The 8273-nt window shown below is 34.7% G+C and overlaps 1 non-coding gene across 1 annotated transcript; it reads right to left on the bottom strand.

The window, feature by feature from the left end:
* Positions 1-2469: 2469 nt before the first annotated feature.
* On the bottom strand, positions 2470-2576 carry LOC122294075. The gene has a single exon (XR_006237484.1). It is a non-coding gene; the product is annotated as a small nucleolar RNA R71 (small nucleolar RNA).
* Between the last annotated feature and the right edge of the window lie 5697 nt (positions 2577-8273).

The following is an 8273-nucleotide window of genomic DNA, read 5'->3' as shown; positions in this document are numbered from 1 at the left end:
ATATGTATGGTGGTTATCCATACATGCCATATTCTTATCACTTATTATTATAAATGCTCTAATATGCCATGCCATGTCAATAATTTTTAGTACATGCTTAACTATTACGTGTCATGTTATGCCATGTCATTTATTACACGTCATGCCATGTCTCATGCATAGAGTATGTGAGGAAAAATATTTTCAAGTGAGTGGAGTTTTTATTTTTATCACTACACCAAGTGCTAGGATGGGATAATGATAAGTGTGATTTTTATTACTATTTTATTTATGAAAAGTGTCAGTTTTCCCTCAATACTATTGACTTTATTTTTTTTTCTATATCTTTTTTCTTTGATTTGAAGGAATGAGAAGATTTAGTGTGAAAGGAGAGCATTTTGGTACAAAAGAAGAGACTAAAGATCCAAACCGACGAGAGGTGACGGGATCTGAAGAGAGCCGAGGAGATTTGGGCAAGGTGCCTTGTTCCGCAGGAAGTTAAGAGATCATCTCACCCAAAGGCGAGAATAGTCTTTTTTCTCGGTAGGCGAGGAGACCAGAATTGGTAACAAGGCTCTGTGCGGTTAGATTGGCTGACTAGTCTAACCGATCAACTTAAAAGACCAACCTTAATGACATCGTGGGCACCAACTAGCAAAAGGGCTAGAAAGTAATTTTGATCTAGAGAAAAAGAGAAAGAAATCACAGAAGGAATCCACAAGAAGTCCAAGTTCAGAATACACTAGGAAATAGCCTGGACATGCATGAGTGTTTTGATCATAAATTTCTACTCACATATCCGATGGATGCAATTCTAGATGGGTTGGAAAGCCATATTAAAGGATTGCAACTTTGTCGCTAATAAGAATTTCTAAATTCTAACTCCTAGAGCTCGTAAAAGGCTAAAAATATAAGTCATAGAAGTTAGGCCATTTTTTAGGCGGAAATCATAAAAACATTAAGGTTTCTTTTCTTTCCTATATAAGCATATCATTAGCACAAAATTAACGGAGGAGAGCCAGAGTTTTAGAGTCCAATATTCTAAAGTTCATTCTTTAAGTTTCTTTCATGGAGGCGGATCTGCGTAGCAGAGGTAAGAGCTGTGCTTCATCAACCGACTCTAACGAAGAACACTAGTTTTATTGTTTTTCTTTTTAGTTTTTATTATGAACTAATTTTATTTTCTATAGCTTTGATGTAGTCAAGCATTGAACATACAATTAATATTCTAAGTTATTTTATTTTAAGTATTTCCATGATTGAGTATTTATTCCTTGTTCTTAATGCTTGCAATTTTCTAGCTAATTTTTGTTCGATCTATTGAATCGCAATGAAACCGAGAGGTGATTTGTGATTAGAGATCAAGGATTAGGCACTATTAGTTGAGCGAAAGTAGAGATACTTTACCGCGATTAGTGTGTTTTTTAAGAAAAATCCAAAGAACATAATGAGTCTCCAATTAGTTAAATTCACATAAAGATATGAAGTTATTAATTGGAGATATTTTCAGTATTGTTCGAGAGAAAATATTGAATAGTTAAGGGATTTTTATGATCAACGTGGGATAATTGGAGTTCTCTAACAAGGAAGAATAAATTGTGTGGGGTTCCCTAGGTGAAATCAAATGCTCTAGATCTATATTTATTATCTTTAAAATCTTAATTTTAATGCTCTTTTCTTCAGTTAAATTTAGATAATCTATTCTTTAAATTTTAGTTTTCAAAATAGTAATTTATTTAGTAAATTTTAGTACTCAATAGCATAATTAATCTCTGAGGTTTCGACATCCGTTTTCTTTGAAACACTTAACTACTTGTTACAATTCTATGCATTTGCAAATATTTTCAATACAACAAGTTTTTGATGCCATTTCCTTGGATTATTTATTACTACTTGATACTAGCTAGATTTTTACTACTTTGGATTTTATTTTTAAAAATTGGATTAAATTAGATCTCAGTTTGGTTTTTCTTTTCAAGAATCAAAAGTGCATGCCTCGATCTAAATCATTAGAGCATACACTTTTCAATCTCGAGATTGAATGAACCTTATGTTAGATTAATAAAGAGAAAAAGAAAGAGGTCGCCACATCTAAATTTAATGTGGCTGACCAGGAGCACAAGGCTTTAAGAGACTATGCCATGTCCTCTGTCAATGGGGCGACATCTAGTAAAAGGTGACTAGCTATACAAGCCAATAACTTCGAGTTCCAGCTGGCCATCATTCAAATGATTAAACAAACCATCCAGTTTGGGGGGCTGTCACAAGAGGATCCTAATGTCCATATTGCAAATTTCCTAGAAATTTGTGATACTTTTAAACACAATGGAGTAACAGATGATATGATTCGATTGAGACTTTTACCTTTCTCACTTAGGATAAAAAAAACGCAAAAGTTTGGTTAACTCTTTGCTGCTTGGCATCATAACCACCTGGGAGGAATTGGCACAAAAATTCTTAGCAAAATATTTCCCTCTGGCCAAGACAGCGAAGTTACGGTATGATATTACTACTTTCACCCAAATTGAGGGTGAATCATTATATGAGGCATGGGAGAGATACAAGGATTTATTGCACAAGTGTCCACATCACGACCTCCCATGTAACAGCTAGCTAAAAATTCACTGTTGAAATCTCTATTGACTTTAAGAATCTCGTGAAAACCCCATAAGTTTTCATGAATTGAAAAATCGCACAGGTTTTAATCTGTTAACATAGTTAGTGTTATCACTCACTATGGTGGCAGAAATGTAATTTTTATTATTTGCCGTAGTTAGAAATGTCAGAATACGTTATGGCCTGTGCCACTAGACTCAGTTGATTATTTAGAATTTTATGACGCAATAACTCATTTTCATAATTTCGGACAAAACGCCTGTTTGAAACGGTAAAATTATTTTTAGGGACACTTTGGGGTTGAGTTTTGGTAAATAATTTTCACTGTAGGTTAATATTAATATTTATGATTTTTTAGTACTAAGTTTATTATGCATTGTTTTTGAGTGAATGGTAACCTCGATAAGCGTACTAAGTGCAATGTTTTAATAATCAGTAACCTCGATAAGCGTACTAAGTGCAGTGTTTTTAAAATCACACCGTGGAATGTCCAATTTAGGTTAAAGAAGTTTATTTGAACACTTGGCAAGATCTTAGCCACACATAGTGAATAGTATTAGACACTTCGCACAAAGAGGAACCATTAGATGGATTTGTAAAGGAAATTAATGTGTGAGATCATGCCACCTAAGTAAAACGTTATTCTTTCATCTGATTAATCAAATTGAGCCAGATCAAAGAGAGTTTCAACCCTAGTGAAACCCTAGATGGGTGGAATCCAATTGAAACCCCAAAAGCTTGGTTGAAACCGAAACCCTCAAGTTGGCCTTTAAACCCTTTTTGATCCAATTTTTAGTATTGTATTTAATCATTTGATTAAATAACTTCCACATGCTATTAATTTCTCAAATTCTTGTTATGACATCATTATCCAACCTTTTAAACCTTGTAAATTTGATTGGATCATGAAAAATTGAATTTGGGCTTGATAGCATCTCGAAACCTAACCAAACCCCCTTTAAACCCCAAATTGAAGTCCACTTGGTTGAGGCCCACCAAGGCCCACGAATTTGGCCACCTTGGCAAAGGTTCTTGAAGAAGTTTCCTCCTCCACATGGCAGACTATCCACTGCCTTTGGCTACACCCAATAGTGCCTTGATGTGAAGGAGAAATCCACCTCATCAACCTCCATACCTCACAGCTTCTGCAGGCAGTCCTTTACCCCTCACTATTCTCCACTTTATGTCACATAGCTACCTCCAATAAAGGGTCATTCAAGCCCATATCTCCCCCCTCCAGAAGCCTAAAGTCATGCAAGATACATTTCTTTCCCTTTCATCACTTCTTCAACCCGTTCTTAGAGAGAAACCCAAAAGAGCTCTCTTGGGCAGATTTCTGGGTCTTTTTACGTGGAGCTTTTTGACCCTTTGTAAGTATTTTCACATGATTCCCCCTTGATAAAAGTTGTTTGAATTGGAGTTTAGTTTTTGTATATATATTATTCATCTCATTCCATGGTAATTTGATTGGTCAAAAGTATTTTTAACCATGGAAAGGTCATTCTAGGCATAAAATTGGAGAGTATGTTATGTTTTGGAGTTTTTGACCAAGCTAATGGACATATCTTGGTTCAAAAATTTTATGGAGTGTTGTTAGCATATGTTTATGAGTTTCCATTAAGGTTTTTTTGCATGAATAAAGTTTTTGATGATACATTTTCTTAGATCTATAAACTTGAAAACTGGAAGTGGAATAGTTTTTGTTTGGAGAAAGTTTGAATATTTCGTGGTTTGATCTTACTCTAAAGGATTTCATATTTTTATATGATAATTCTAAGTTTCTTATTTTCATGTTAGGATGTTATTTTGAAGATATTTAGTATTATTTTTAAAGATATGATTTTTCTATGCAAGAGGATTTCGGTTAGGCCTAAGATTTGATGTTTTTGGATTAGATCCATGTTTTACTGAGTTTTAGCCATGTGATTTTATGTTTGATGGTTGATCTTCTTTAGAATACATTTTTAAACCATGTGATATTTTAGTTTGAAGATCTCATCTTTTTAAGCCATGGATCAAGAGATTGATCAAAGCTAGTTAAGAAAAAAGTTTTTGTTTTTGGACTCAGTGTAAAACCAAAAACTCCAAGTGTTATTTTGTGATTTTGGTGAGTTTAGTTTGATGATTTAAAGCATTTTTGATCTTAGGATGATATTATGAATATGTTAGAAGTAAGATTTGATTTTTTTGAATTCTTGGAGATGTTTTGATTTAGGGTCAAAGCTTGTGATTTAAGAGTTTGGATTTTTTTACAAAAAAAAGTTTGGTGTTAATTATTAGCTTTTTCCAAATGGATGTTTTAAGTATGGTCTTAAACTTAGGATAGGAAGATCTTTGTTGAAACATTTTGGTTTAAGCATGAGTTTTGAAGTTGGAATGAATTGCAACAAAAATTTAGAGAAATGGCTTATGGATGTTTCGGACATAGTGTGTTTTTCATAGTTGTGATTTTTTTAAATTTTTCTAATTCGATATTTGAATTTAGGACAAAATTTACATGAGGAATGTAAATTTTGAAAATTTTGTAGTCGAGATGTGAAATCCTTAAGTTAGGGGTAAAATGATCATTTTCCCACATGTTGAGAGTAAAATGGTAATTTTACTCTAAGTTAGCTTGTTTTCATGCTTCTAATTGTTAGTGATTAAATTTCTAATTTTTTGGAATCACTATTTTCAGTTCCTCATGTTTCGTGCTTTATTCTCGTAGAACATGATGATCGAGGTAACTTAGCTATTAACTTACCAGCAATTTACTGTGTATGGGTGCTAATTAAAGGAACTGCAGTGTATGTATGTGTGTTATCATATATGTCATGCCATGCCAAGTTATCATATATTTTTCTGTTACACATAATTTATTTTGTCATGAATTATTCATCTATTACATGAGATATTCTGTCACATATTGCTATACAGTGCATGTATATCATGTTAAGTATGTTATTTGTTACATGTAAGTCATGTCACATAAAGTTCACTATTGCTAGTATGCTATGTTACGAAATGATGTTTGTTGCATGCCATGTCAAGTTACGAAATGTGTTATGTCCCATGTATGTCCCCGTGCAGTTAAGTTATTGTTCAGTTTATTGTGACTACACCATCATGGTAACCCCATGAGATAAGAATAAGCAATCATGGTGACCCTTGAGATAAGAATAAGCAATCATGGTAAACCCATGAGATAAGAGTAAGCAATCATGGTAACCCCACGAGATAAGAATATACCATCATGGTAACCCCATGAGATAAGACTAAGCAATCATGGTGAACCTATGAGATAAGAATAAGAAATTATGGTGAACCCATGAGATAAGAATACACCATCATGGTAACCCCTTGAGATAAGAATAAGCAATCATGGTAACCCCATGAGATAAGAATACACCATCATGGTAACCCCATGAGATAAGAATAAGCAATCATGGTGACCCCATGAGATAAGAATAAGTTTAAGATCAATTCCATGGTAAGTCAAGTTTCAGATCAAGTTCATGTTATGTTATGTTATGTTCACGTACATGTTATGTTCATGTTCACGTTAAGTTTCAAGTTCATGTTCATATCATGTTATGTTCATGTTTATGTTATGTTCAAACTCACGTTCATGTTATGTTATGTTCATGTTCACGTTAAGTTTCAAGTTCAAGTTCATGTTCATATCATGTTATGTTCACGTTTATGTTATGTTCAAGCTCACGTTCATGTTATGTTATGTTCATGTTATGTTTCAAGTTCACTTTCATGTCATGTTATGTTCACGAGCATGTTATGTTCAAGTTCTCGTTCATGTTTACATTATGTCTCAAGTTCACATTTCTGTCATGTTATGCTCAGGTTTATGTGAAGTTTCAGCTCATGTTTATGTTATGTATGTTCACATTCATGCTATGATTCAAGTGCATGTTATGTTTCAAGTTCATGTTCATGTTATGTTGCTAGTCCATGTTATATTTTAAGTTCAAGTTCATGTCATGCCAAGTCAAGTTTAGTTCAGGTTATGTCAAGTTATGCTATGCTTACTTGCGACTTTAGTTATGCATTCATACTTTTACTGCCATGCATACATCATTAACCTGTATGGGAGTTTCCTGTTAACGTACTAAGTTTGTAATCAAATCTCACCGTGGTAGTCCCAACTACCATTCCCCCGAATGATAGGCGATGTGATAGGATCAGAGCAGGGAGCGGACCTTGGTAGACTAAAGGAGGTTGACTAGATGCCGCAGACATGACACAGAGCTTACAACTTCCATAGTTTTTGGACAGTAATCTGGCCTCGTTAGTCGAGTTACTCGATGAACTTCCTCAATAGTGTATTTTGGTAATGTAAATCTGGAGTCTGGTCTCCAATGTTTTTGAGATTACAGTCTTTTGAGACTCGAATGAAATCGTGGATATTTATTTTGTTAAGTATGCTTAGATTACAATTTAACTATTTGGGATATTATAAGTTTGGTGCATAGTATTGCTCCAAAACAAATTATCCGTTGCGAATATTGCGTAATGCTAGATGCATGTTAGGAATATTACATCTTATATGTTATGAACAGGGGTAGGTAACCTTGTGTTGCATGTCCCGATGCTTCAAATGTCCGCTCAATCCCAAGCGAAAATCTGGGGGTGTCACACCCTAAACTGGCTTCAAGTACAGACATTTTACAATGGTTTGGTACCCACAAATTGATCTATGGTTGATGCAGCCACAGGAGGAGCATTAATGAGTAAGACCCATGAAGCCGCATATGAACTTTTGGAAGAATTGACATCCAACAACTATCAATGGTTTGCGGAGAGAGCAATGCCAAGAAAGACGGCTGGAGTTTTTGAACTTGATTCTATTACGACATTGGTGGGGCAGATGGCAAATCTATCACAACAACTAGATTAGATGAACGTTAATGCTATTCAAACTATGTTGTTTGTGATCATTGCGCAGGAAATCATTCAAGTGTAGTAGATTGCCAAGTGGGGAATCCTTTTGCCCAACCGAGTTATGAACAAGCCCATTATGTGTCCAATTTCCAACGTCAAAGCAATCCTTATTCAAACATGTTCAATCCTAGATGGAGAAATTACCCTAACTTTTCATGGAGCAATAATCAAGCACTGGCTAGACACCTCAGCAGTTTCCACAACAAGAGAAGACACTTGAAGATATGTTTGTTGAGTACATGCAGAAGATTGATATGGTGATCCAAAACAACTCGGCTTCAATCTGCAATCTTGAGGCACAAATCGATCAGCTTTTAAACAAGCTTATCGAGAGGACAGCAGAGACATTTCCACCAACACTATGACCAATCCGAAGCAACATGTCAAAGCCATAACATTGAGAAGTGGGTAGACATAGGACTAGCAGTAAACAGTAGATACCAAGCGAGATTGAGAGGTATGGAACTATAACATCCCGCTCCTCCTTCTTTCTACATAAGAAAATTCTGAGAACAGAATTTATTACAAGAAAGGGAGGATGTAACAACCTACTCCTTCTCTCTACCAATAATGAGTCTTGTCTTGCATGCCAAACCTCGAAGGCATGTTTTTAATGTTAGCAGTTGATTCTTAAAGTATGCCCAGTGTTTCAAAGCTCTCGAACATTTTAAATGTCTTGGAAATATTTATATGGGATAGTTCCAGTATTATCAGATCAAGCCAAATTTTAAGTAAGACAATTA

The sequence above is a fragment of the Carya illinoinensis genome, chromosome 1 (assembly GCF_018687715.1).
Source record: "Carya illinoinensis cultivar Pawnee chromosome 1, C.illinoinensisPawnee_v1, whole genome shotgun sequence".
Taxonomy (NCBI): Eukaryota; Viridiplantae; Streptophyta; class Magnoliopsida; order Fagales; family Juglandaceae; genus Carya; species Carya illinoinensis.
This window is presented reverse-complemented; position numbering and strand designations above follow the sequence as displayed.